Raw genomic sequence first — 12,753 nt, 5'->3', positions numbered from 1 at the left:
AACACCCCATTAGATACAACGGTAGGTCCCAACTCAGGACAAGGAGGTCAGAGAGGACCGATGGACCTAAGGGGACCGCGGCCAAAGTCCTATACAGAATTAAGAGCTGATTTGAGGGAATGGGATGGGTCCGCAGTAACCCCGAGTAACAGGCCAAGAACAGAACCAGAGTGGGAAAACAGAGGTAACGGGACTGTATCTCATTGTGGGGCCAGCGAAAGCAGTCAGGGGCGGGAAGGTCAAAGTCAGGAGAATAGAGGAGTTACACGTCCTACGGATGAGAGGGAACAGCAGGAGCAAAATAGTAGGAGTGTAGAGTGTGAGGAGATGTCCCGTATCTGGGAGAAAGGTGGAGACCAAATGGTACATGCTTTTCAGAATAGGTTTAGGTGCCTTCATCATGCACTCGGAGAAGACGTCCAACATTGGAGAAAGAAGAACAGTGATAGGTCCCGCCATGCCTCGAGTAATCAGGAATCACAGGGAAATAGTGAGGAAAGGGGGAGCAATGGAATGCCTTACTATACATCCAGAGAAAACAGGCAGAACGGGGAAGGTGGGAATATGAGAAGCAATGGAGTATTTCACCATCCACCCCGAGAGGATGGAAAAGCCTGGGATCTAGAGAGGTGAGAGCATGGGAAGACTCCGCATAACTCACCGGAGCCTAAACGTAGATCTCGGAGCTGGGATGGGAGAGATGCGGATGGAGTAACTAAATTTAGTGTGTTGAAAGCTGCAATTAAGGCAAAGAGACTTGATGTCACCAGTTTAAAATCAGATGTCGATGAGATAATTGATGGTACATTGCCTTTAGAAAGGATAGAATTGTATGAACAGGATGAGCTGTTGTTCATGGCAAAGGATATTACTAGGAAAGCTAGAGCGTTTCATGAGAAACTGACCAATTTGGCAGACAGGTACGCCATAGATTTATCTAGGACAAGGGCATTGCAGAGTAACCACAGATTGCAGTACTCGGACCAAGACCTAGATGAGAAGAGAACTACCGGATTAAAAACACACATAAGAGAATTGGTATCAGGAATAAGGGTGTGGAGAGAACTGGACAAATGGGAAGAGAGGTGGTCGAAGAAGGGCACTGTTAGGCGGAGTACAAGTGTGATGACCCCAGAGGGAAGGGTAATGCAGATGGAGGCATTCCCTTTGCGAGAAATATCAAACGGAAATTATGTACATGTGCCCTGGAGTAGAGGAGACTTAGCTGCATTTACCAACTCATTTCCGAAGTTAAGGGACAATCCAGTAGAGTGGTATAAGCAGGTAGAAAGGTTTGTAAAGATCTCGAAGGTATTGTGGATTGATTTGAACACGTTGTTTGACATCGTGGTTCCATCTGATTTATGGACATCATGCAAGACTAGTGTTGAATGGCCAAATACTGAACCAGTGAGGGATGCTCGGACTAATGGACCGTCCGAGATTGTCATGCAAAAGTATGAAAGGGTAATAGCTTGGCTGAAAGATAAGGTACCACCACAGGACATAGATTGGGTAAAAATAGACCGAACGAGACAAGAACCAAAGGAGACCGTTCATGAGTTTTATGAGAGGTTGTTGAAAACATTCAAGCAATACAGTGGACTCGATGTAATGGATCCCAAAGATATAGGGCAGTTTGTGTCAAAGTTTGTTTTGGGGTTGAGACCTGATATTTGTTTGATGATTCAGCAACATTTAATATGTTGGCAAAACAAACCACTAGATGAGATCCTGCGATATGCGAGATACTGTAGTGACGAAATAGATTCTAAAGCCAAGAATCTAAAGGAGAAATTGATGGTGGTGCAAATGCAGTCAGCCGGGAAGGGCGGACAGCAGAAAGAAGGAAGTCAAGGAAGTCAAGGATGTCAAGGAAGTCAAGGAAGTTAAGGGAGTGTCAACACAGAGAACAATCACTGTTAATCATAAGGGAAACATCAATGATAAAGACAAGGCTTTGTTAGACGCGGAAATTAAGAGGTTGCATACAGATGAATCACAGGGGAACTTCAGGTCAAATGCTTATGCCAAATTGCTTTACGAATACATTGATGTCATGGAGGCGAAGAATTGCTACGTTTGTATGCAATTACCAGCTTCGGTGGAGGAGGGTATCAGATACCATCATCTTCCATTGACATATGGAATTACATGTAGTTTATTGTTAAGCATATTCTATGGACGAGAGGGGTTCGAGTATTATTTCTGGAACTTTGACTCAACATTGCCAGAGGTCCCAAATTACAAGCATCTGAACAAGTGGGACTATTACAAGAGCGAAGACAGATTACACAAATGGTTCATTCCATGGAAAACGTTAGATACTTCACATGCCCGAAAAAATAATCTGACTTGTCAAGTGTCAGAAATTGAGAAAAAGTTTATAGGGCAGGTAGATACTAGATACAGGAGGCAAAATATTCTAAAGGCTTCAGGACAATGGGAAACAGATTGGACCAAGGAAGAAAGGATACATCAAAGAAAGGGTAGCTTTGGTCCAATTGCTTTAGACAAGGAGAAATGGGGGAAACTGTGCATTCACAGGAGTTACTCCTATTATGAGAATCTGTATGTAGGTCAAGTCAGTTGTGAACATGCTTTTCAATTGGAGTACTACTCCAAAGATTTTCTGAAAGAGATGCAAGCAATTCCAAATGTATATTTTGTATGTGGAAGAAATGCCTATGTGAAGCTACCAGATAATTGGTACGGATCATGCTATCTAGCAATTGTCTTCCCCAAAATATATCATGTTGAGAATTTAGAAACGACAAAGAGAGAAATACCAACTAGAGGGAAGAGAGGGCTAGGTGCAGCAGAAGTAATTGGGGATGTATTCGGTGCTGCATTCCCTATCTTGGGAGTGATACTGAATGACATCAAAATTAGGAGATTGGCTACAGTCGTAGATAGGTTATCTGCCAGTACTGCTAGATCATTAATGCTGGTGGAGGGTGAGATGCAATCGATAAGGGCAATGGTTCTTCAGAACCGACTTGCTCTAGACGTTCTGTTAGCCAAAGAGGGCGGAGTCTGTAAGGCTTTGAAGGTCCAGGAATGCTGCACTTACATTCCGGACAATTCAAAACCTCTAGAAAAATACATACGAAACATCTCTGCGATACACCACGAAATTGAGGATCTGACAAAGATAAACGTGTGGGAAAAAGTAGGTCATGGAATGGGTAAAGTTGGAGGTTGGTTTGCCAACCTAGGAAAGGGTATCGTTTGGTACATACTGAAACCCATCATCATAATTGTGATTTGTGTAATCACTTTGTGGGGATTGGTGCGTTTGTATCAGTGGTATAAAGCAAACAGATTGCAGAGATCTATGAGAGAACAGGAGAAAAGGTTGACAGCGATGCAAGATACACAATATAAGAGTCTGAAGGCATTGGAGACAATGAAAAGAAGTGGTACTGCCACGACTTCACTTTGAAGGGTCCTACATTTTTTTGTGATGGTGTTTGATGGTGATGACCCCTGACGGTCATCAAAGGGGGGACTGAGAGAGCACTAGTCTGAGAAAAATGTATAAGTGCACCATATTTACAAGCACGTAGTTAGTTAACATATACCTTGCACCAGAATGTCTTATATTCAGTAGTGAAATGTATAGAGTGTTCAAGTAGGGTAACAATAATCATAGCAGTATGAGACTAATGTAGAAATGTTGGAATGAATATGAAAACCTCACGTTCTCATGTTAAAGGAATCATGTAAGAGTTAAGTGGAACCTTGCAAACCAGTTACATTGTGTAGGCCTCATGGCAATTCACAGAAAATCTAAACGTGCTGCTAAAGTAATGTGAGGTGGGGTTAACGTGGTTCTTCCAAAATGTATTATCGAATTTAGTATTGAAATATATGTTTTATAGATGTGTTGCCTTTTAGAAACGTGTGTTAGTTAAGAATGCTGTTTAAATCAAGTTAAATGTTTTCAGAGTGCAGGGACCCGCTTCATGTAAATCAAGTAGGCTCGAACTGATAGTGATGTTCCTTTGATCTGCAATGTGCTCGTTAGAGAAGAAGTCGAGAGGCGCCAAGTACAGAGCTTTACATATGCTTTACGACCTATAGATATGGTGGAGCCTGGAATTTGAGGCCCACTGTAGGACGGCCTGTATGCAGGTGCGAGGGGTCCTAATCAGTCGAAATGAATGGAGCTTTGTTCAGTGGCGCTTGGCGCAGGCCTGTAGGAGTCTTCAGGAATTTCAGGGGGTACCGGCGCACTGAAGAAGAAGCCTGGGAACCAAGGTCAACTTTAACGAGGGTCTTGAAGAGTACCATCATGGAGTTTACCGCGCAAAGATGTACCACGTGAGGGGCGTCCCAAGGGGCGTTCCTATCGGAAATGTGATTTTGTATTAGGGAAAGCGACCCGGGAGGAGAGCAGAGCAGATGATTTTGGGAGCCTAAGGAAGCGGATGGATAGACAGATAGGCTGATCAGGAAAGACCCATTATCAGAGAAGAGACAAAGAGAAGTGTGTGATCTTCTTAGGAAGTCACCACGGCTGACACCTTTTTGGGGTAAAGATCTTGTTAAGTAGGGATGTCACTTAGTCTAGTGCAGGGACAGACTAACCGGAATTTTCTTTTCTGTAATGACTCTTAAGTTGCAACTTGTATCCATTTTGGCAACACTAATGATTTTTGAACTTGTACTTATTATTCTGTTTTGTAGACTCAGACTATTCAAAGAATTTATGTTTATAGTGATACCAGTATACCTTTTAAACCTTATCTTGAGAAGTTTGTATCTTCAGTTATCTTTGGCTTTATATTAAATCTTTAAACTTTATCACTGGTCAGTGGTTATTTAGAGTGGTGTAAGTTCTTAATTGACTAACCTAGTAGTAGATTATCTTTTACTCAATGACAGGTACCAACGATTCAGTCGACTTGATTTGGGATCTGGTAAGGTAATTAGAAACCAGAAACCCCGCGTTAACAGTCTAAAGCCCTTTCAGCCCATGGACGTTGCCCCCTGGTGTCAGCTGAAGATCCAGCTGAGCCCTAAGGGTCACAGTTGTTCCCAGACATTCTTGAGACAATAAACATCACATTTGCCAAATTACATTATGCTTGAGAAGCATAGATTATCGTATACACAGTGCTTAATTTGTAAACAAATAAGTGCCAGGGCCCAAAGTTTTGTTTAGAAGCCTGTGGTTGGTGCTGCCAAAGGCAAGGGTGCCTAAAACTAAGGCTGTGTAGTCTTGATTTTAACTCATGCCTCTTTAACCCCTTGGCTGCGGCGGTAATTCCGCCGCAGCGCTAGGGGGGAGAGGAGGCCGCGCGGCGCCGCCATGCGTGTGACGGAACCACTCAGTCACAAGCCTCGGGCGCGCTGTGCTTGTGACGGAGTGGTTCCGTCACGGCCCCGCCCGCTCAATAGAACGCGCCGCGCAGGCGCGGCGGCCGGGCCGTGACGGAACCACTCCGTCACCAGCACAGCGCGTCCGTGGCTGGTGACGGAGTGGTTCCGTCACCAGCATCGATGGTGTTAATCCACTCCAAACACTCCCAGCCTCTTTATCTCACTCTCGATGATTCTTTTTCATTCCTGCTTTCTCCCTTTGTCACTATTTTTGCCTCTTTCTCTTCCTGCTTCTTTTCGCCTTTTGTTTTGTGGTCTTCTTTCTCTTACTCTGGATCAAAGTTTGTTGAATCAAAATCAATGCCAGTCACCAAGAATGAGTCCTGGTGGTGGTGGGTCCCACTGGCAACCACTGGCTCAAATTTAGCAGTCCTTGGGGAACACTGTAACTTCTTTAAATGTGTGAATAGCGCAATTAAGAGGTGATAGCAACAAAGTCACTTTTGTAAAGTATCTGGTGTAGTGCTGCATACTTTGAGCATCAAACTTACTAATAACATTGGATCAGGAAACAAAATGTATAGATCGTCAAAGATATGCATTTTAGCATGGGAATTCTTTATGTTAACATGTTTTTTATAGGGGATTTTCTACATACAGTCCAACGAAGATGGGAGAGGCGGATTTCAAAGCAAACTCTGGCATCAACAATAACTTTCTATGTGCACGCTCTGTTTGCAGCACCTGGATGATCTCAAAATGACAGTACGGAGTGCACACAAATCAATCTGTGTAAGGACCACCCAGGCCATCTTCATCATCATGACAGCCAATGAAAATCATCCTTGAGGCACGCTGAACCGCCATTTTGCTCACCCTGGCCATAGTCAATAGCACGTGCAGACCGAGAATCAGGTCTACTGTGTGGAATATCTGTGTGCAGAGAGATGAAGTGCTGCTCCTAACCTCTATGCACCCCACACATGTGGCCCCAGCAGGTCCTGGGGCCACCCTGACCATACTTAATCTCTACATTATCCAAAAATACATGAGTGAACAACCAGCAACGTGCAAGCACTTCTCACTTAACAGCACTACAGGAAGTGTTGTGTGGCATTAAAATGTACTTGTAGCCAGCTGGACCACCAGCAGAGGAATCAGCAGTTACCCTTCCATGCACAAGTGCACACCCATTATAACATTTGAGCCAGTCAGAAATATCACTAGAAAAATGATCGGGTACATCAGCTCAATGACAAATGGGTAATGTTGGCACTTGGAGTAGAGCTTCCATTTCGGATTTAAGATAAGGAAATAACATTTATGCATCAAACTTCCTCACCAAATTCTTCTTATTCACTTGAGATTGGACTACGTCAATATCCACCTCATACAGCCATATATTAAAAAAAATATTTAAAAATACAGAATTACCAACAAAGAGCAGAAGCACTGAATCCTGAAAAAGAATAGATAAATACAAATGGAAATTAATATAAAAACAAACAAAAAGAACCTCAACTCACAGAATGTAACTTAAAAAAGCTCAATATTTTGGGTCTGATATAGGGTTTGGAAGATGGTGTACAGTGAGTCAGGGTTGCAGAGGACATTACATCGGCCACTCTGATGGACTACCATCTGCCACATTTAGAGATTCCCGTCGACCCAGGATGATCTCTGTAGGTTGAAAGGACCACAACTATGGAATCTCCTGTCAAGGCACAAAAAGTTTGATGGATTGCCACCATTTATTTTGATGCCTTTTCACCTAACTTTACTAAAGCTTTTGTTTTTCAAAAGCAAACTCCGAAAGTAAGAGTTTGCTGTTGAAAAACAGGCAACTAATGACTTCCACGCCGAGAGCGTTTTTCCTCTGGATGTGCAGGGTCATTTTTTGTTTTTTCTTTCCCTCACTGCCAGATTTGTTGCATCCATACAGCTATCCGAACCATCTCCGAATTCATGTGAAATTTTCGAGTAAAAAAAATAACCTCCAGTTTACTACAACCTTGCCTGAATCTGCTGGTGAGCCCGGTGAGCATGCAAGATGCACTGCTTGGATCTGAAAAAGTTCACCAAGGCTCAAACCTGATCCTCGAGATTTTGAGACAGTTACATTTTGTAGAAAATTGATGTTTGAGCATTTTAATTTAACAAACTGACATTGAGTGGCGATGCCCCACCTATGGTCTATCCCCAGGCTACTAACACTGATAAAGCCTTCCTCCAACCAAGGATGTGCCTGTCTGCATTACAGATTTTTCCAAAATTATGTATGGAAAATGTGAGTACCTCGTGATCTGCGCTTTTTAGGTCTAGCCTAGCGCAGCGCGCAAGTGCTGCTCTAGGAGATGACCTTTTGGAATTAGTCTGCACTTTTGCTGCACTTGTGCTTGTAATGGCATCCACCTTGCGGTAGCGAACAGCGGCACGCAGGGGCCATATGTTTCCAATTAGCGTGACTGCGCGCACTTGTTGACATTCCTCTACTCTCACTCCCCCTGCCTGTCTCACCCTCGCCCTCCCTCGTTTTTTAATAAGCACAGCTCTCTTGCCGGGCTTCCCTTCCCTATTACAAATTATTCAGTTTAGCATCCCTTTCAAAGTGATTCACATTTCACGCGACGGGGACACCACATCTCCGAAGAACATATTGGATGCTATTGCTTAATATTGGTGATGTATAACTTTGAGGAGCGCTTTTTTCATGACCGGCTGCTTTTCAATTTTTTTCCTCTTTCCGGCAAGCATTTGGATAACATGAAAGAAACAAAAAAGTATGCATGGATTTCGTCTCTGGCTGCTGGGCTTCAGCCACCCATTTAATGCCCTGTCGCCCAACAAAATAAATTGATACTGCTCAGGTGGATCTCTGTACTGCCCAGTTGCGCAGCCAATTACTGATTGATTTTTCATGATAAATTCTTCTGGCTGTTAATAAACTCCCGTTTTGGATCATTGTCCTCTGGAACTACCCAGCTAATAACGGGTTGTTTTCCTTAAACACAAATTGCTTCGGACCAAGGTTCATTCCTTCCCTTTATTCTGACTTACTGCCAGTGCCCTAGCTAACTAGCTAACTAGCTCACCATTGCCCTGAAGATGAACCACAATAATTGGGTTCGAAATGCCGTCGACCACCCTACAACATGAACTCCTCATAACTTGAATAAATCATTTAGGGAGTTCAACTATATTGTTGTCAATGCGATGTCTTTTTAAAATTCACTATCACTATTTCACCCCACGCTTTCTCTTACATATTGTGTGAGCACCCTAAAACTAAACTTTGTGCAAATAAATATCTGTCATCCTGTGACCTACATGACCCTTTACAGACTCTTTTTCTCGCTCCCTATTACATTAATTTCATTTGTAAAAAACAGTGCCACTCTCTGGGTCACCCCTTTTGCTTTTGGACCTTTTACGCCGCACCTGAACCATTGTTCTTAAAATATCCATTAACACCCCAGGTTCACATATCGGGGTCTCCTTGTCTCCCAAAAACCTTTTTAATATTTAGTCATTAACTTTGTGTTCAATTTCCTCCATTCTTATCAGCTTCTCTGTAGTAATAGAAAATGTAGGGGCCTAATAGCAAGAAATAGCGATATTTATCGCTAAACGTGGTTAGCGACTTTTTTTATCGCTGGCTATCACTGAATATTTTAGCAGAGAAAACATGCTATTAGCAACGTTTTTCTCCATTGTGCTAAAATATCCAGCGATAGCGACGAAATGCGAGAATATCGCTCTAAATCCAGCGATATTCTCGCATTAAGGCCAATGGGGGCTTAACCTGATAATCCACCCCCATTGACTATACAGGTAAGTCACTTTTTAGCAGGCGTTAGTTTATAGCGATAATCGCACGTAACACGATTTTTTTTATCGCTTCGCCTGCCTTGCTAATAGACGATAGCTGTGTTAGCGACTGTTTTCAGTCGCTAACAGTTTGGGTACGCCCACTTTGCATATCATTAGCGATAAATATCGCTGACATGCAAAGCGGGCCCCAAACCTGTAGCTATCCCCTAAAAGCCCTATTAGCAAGCTGTCGCTAACAGCAGTTAGCGACAGCTTGCTAATAGGGCGATAAAAATATCGCCGCTTTAGCGGGAAAAAGTCCCGCTAAAGAGGAGATATTGCGCTTGCTAATATGCCCCGTAATTCTTCATTTATTAGCAATATATTGATATAAGGAATGTTAATCTTTTTTTTAAATTCCACCAGAACACTTCAAACATGTACTCCAAACGGTGTAATCAAAACTTACTCCTAGCCTCCTTCTGGGTGCAGTGGAACACTTTTATTACGGAAAAACAATGTTTGTGCCCAACCCTGGTATTCTTGAATTGTGTGGTAATGTTGCTCACCCACAATTTATTCCTGCCCACAATTTGCCAGTTAATACCTGGTGAAAACGACATCAGAAAAACAGTTAAGAAAGAGGGCAGGACGGCAGGTGTAGAGAACGTGGGTATGGTAACTCTGATTCCACATTCGGAGCTTGAAAACTCAGAATGGGGTGATACATTTCTCCAGGGGTTGGTGCGTGAACAGATTCTTCCTGGGGTGAATTTACCGCTTGTGAATCATAATTAAGGCCTAAATCCTGAGATGGAGACTCTGATTTGATTCATCTACCTGCTGTTCTGGCTTCTACCCAAGCAGAAGATTACATAAATTGCCCGGTTGGGGCCACTTTTCACCTATGGTCTCTTTAGCATTTATTACATATCCTAAGAGCGCCTGGTGTGTTTTCGTGTCTTTCAGGCATTCAAAACACAAAGGTTTGTGTAAACTGACCTCAAGTGCTCATTTCTCAAGACGTCTGCCCAGAAGTTTGAAGTGAGAGAAACATTTTAAAATACACAAAAAAGAGAGCACGGATCCTTTCTGTCTACCACAATAGCACATTTTCTGTACCTAAAATAACATATCAAAGAGCGAAGACTTCCTGAATGACGTAAGACACACCTATCGTGTCCCAAATCACATGGACGAGCCACAGGGTGCCTTGAGTAACGAAGACACATGCTGGGCGCTGCATCTAACCCTCTGCAGGAGAATCGGGAAGTGAATGAACGCTAAAATGTGCTCATGGACGGCTGCATATGTGGGAACCTGCTGCGCGAGACAAGTAGTGCTCACGAGACAATGCGCCTTTTGTCAGACTGGAAGCAAAACCTTTAGATGGGGTTTATCCTGAAAGCATCTCCGTTGGTTCCGAGAGGCACCTCACAAGCCCTCGGTACATTTTCCTTTGTGACATGCGAAGAAAAGGCTTGGGATAATGCCTGGAGCCCGGAACCAATCAGCAGCGCCTTGTCTTTCAGCGGCAGCAGCTCATTATCTGACAGCGTCTGCCTCGTGGTAGGAGTTTTGTGATCCATCCTTTCTTTGTAAAGTCCCTGTGAATCCTTGTTAAGCTACACTCTGTTTATTGAGTCTGTGCTCTGAGGCCCATGGAGCAACACTTAGCAGTTATGAAGCTCACACAGGAAGGATGCCTTGCACATTGTTTGGGAAAAGCTGGTGTGCCCTGGTGTGAACTTAATCTTGGTATGAGCGTGCCTTTTCACCCAACACATAGAGCATCAGACGAACAAACCTTTCTAGCACGACTAGATACTTTTGACTTCCATGGATGCAAAAGCAATTGTATGTCACAGTCACAGCAAAATGTTTGGGAGTCGGGCCCAGGGTTTGTAAGAAACCGCTAAATCATTAAGCACACCAATTTTATGAGCAAGCCAAGCTTCCCCTTGGTTGCCTGAAGATAAGTAAAGGACTGGGGTGGTTTCCACCACGAAAAGACGTCTGAAGGAATAGGGCTAGACAATGTCATGTACAATGCTATTTCCTAGATATATTTGTCAAGAAGCTTATTGGTATAGAATCAGTACCGATGGGTGACAGGGGAAGGGGGGGGGGGGGCACATGCAGGCCCGGCTGTGGGCAGTGGGGCATGGCGGGGCGGGGCAGGGGGGAAGTCGACAGATGAGGGAATAGGGAAACTAAAATAAAAAAAGAAATAAAACCACTTCCCTTGCGCTAGCCACGTCGACTTGGCGATGAGGCGAGTGCAAGGAAAGTGGGGTTATTAATATTTTCATTTTAGTTTGTCATATTCCATGGTCCGTCGACTTCCCACCCGCCCCTCCGCCTCACCACTCTTATTTGTACCAGCCACACCTGGGCACATGCTGTATAGTTCAATACCTGAAGGTGCATGATGATGAAACAGGAAATATATTTATGTGCCTTTCAGAAAATGTTGTAACATTAGATGCACATCAGAAATATGCTTGTTCCATATGAGAAATACTAGTTGTTTGATACAACAGCTCACTAAGGCCACCAGAGGGCTCAGAGAGTGAACACTAGGGGTGGGATGAACTCATTGAGTTTCACTTGGCGGAATTCTGCAGAGTTACAGAAAAACTCTGCAATATTCCACAGAATCCCACCAATTGGTGGAAAATATCCAGCAATGCTAGAGCTATTGGCATTGTGTTAAAAAGTGATAGACACCAGAAGATCTGTCCAAAAGAAGATTTATTCAGCATAACATCACCAACAGTCTCCACAGATGCCTCTAACTCCTTCCAGCTCCAATGCCACTCTGACTACAGTAGAAGCATGCAGAGAAGGCATGTAGAAGGCATAGAACACTAAGTATGTCACAGTACCAGTCATATAAATAAGTGAGATGCACATTACAACACATCCCCTATACTAAAGAAATTAAGAAAATAAGAATAAAACCTGTACTAAAAAAACCTAAATATTCTAAAATATAAGAATTAAGCAAAGTTACAAAAAAGTATTAAACATAGTCTCTGAAACGTACAGGGGCATGGTGATTTCTCTGAGGAAACCTCTTTGAAAGAACTTCACCACGACAAGATGAGGAAAAAGAAGGTGAAGTACAATCAAGATCAGATGAAGATGACGGTTTGATATCAGAAAATGTAACCAGCCTAGACATGCTCCATTTACAACCATTTTGCATTGTAACCACATTCTTGTATATGCAAGTGATCATGAAAGGACCCATAAACTCAGAAACACCCTTCTTGGAAATCCTTGGTTTTCTTACAAGAACCCATTCTCCAACGCTCCACAATTTCTCTCTTGTAGAATTCTTTAAATCATAACGTTCTTTATATTTTTGTTGATAAGACTGAATTCTACCATCCACATTCCCTTTATCCACAGGGACAACAGTTTGAGGAGGAAGCCAAGTAGGATTCAATTTAGAACAAGCTTGTCTTCCACGCAACAAAAAGAAAGGAGAAGATTTTGAAACACAATTAATTGTGGTGCGATGAGCCCACCAAGTATCCCTCAACACATCCTTAAGAGGGATCTTCATATCAAGAGCTCTCTGAACACACCCCTTCACCACACGATTCA

The sequence above is a fragment of the Lissotriton helveticus genome, chromosome 5_1 (genome assembly GCF_964261635.1).
Source record: "Lissotriton helveticus chromosome 5_1, aLisHel1.1, whole genome shotgun sequence".
NCBI lineage: Eukaryota > Metazoa > Chordata > Amphibia > Caudata > Salamandridae > Lissotriton > Lissotriton helveticus.
The sequence above is the reverse complement of the archived record's forward strand: the minus strand, read 5'-3'. Positions refer to the sequence as shown.